We start from the raw sequence: 651 nt of genomic DNA, 5'->3' as shown, positions 1-651 counted from the left end.
AAGACAAAAATAGACTAAAAATCAAAGGTCAGAAAAAGATATATCAAGCAAATGGCAACCATAAGAGAGCAGGAGTAGCAATATTAATTTCTGATCAAATTGACTTTAAGACAAAAACTACCACAAGAGACAAGGAAGGACATTATATAATGATTTAAGGATCAATTGAACATGAAGATATAACCATAATAAATATCTATGGACTCAATGAAAGAGCCCCAAAATATATAAATCAGACTTTAAAAGAGTTAAAAAGTCAAATAGATGACTCCACAGTCATAGTGGGAGACTTTAATATACCACTTTCAATGAAAGATAGAACAACTGGAAAGAAACTCAACAAAGATTCAGAAGAGCTAAACAATACAATCCACCAACTGGACCTTATACACATCTGCAGAGCACTTCACCCAACAGCAGCACAATGTATATTTTTTTCCAGTGCACATGGAACATTTTCCATGACAGACCCTATGTTATGCCATAAAGCAAGTCTTAATAAATTTAAAAACATTGAAATATTGCAAACCATCTTCTCAGATCATAAAGCTATCAAATTAGAAATCAACAATAGGAAGATCAACAGAAAAAGAGTAACATATGGAAACTGAACAACACCCTCCTTGAGAAAGACTGGGTAAGAGAAGAAAT

The sequence above is a fragment of the Orycteropus afer genome, unplaced genomic scaffold, assembly GCF_000298275.1.
Source record: "Orycteropus afer afer isolate SDZICR_OR568_19922 unplaced genomic scaffold, OryAfe1.0 scaffold00050, whole genome shotgun sequence".
Lineage (NCBI taxonomy): Eukaryota > Metazoa > Chordata > Mammalia > Tubulidentata > Orycteropodidae > Orycteropus > Orycteropus afer.
The sequence above is the reverse complement of the archived record's forward strand: the minus strand, read 5'-3'. Positions refer to the sequence as shown.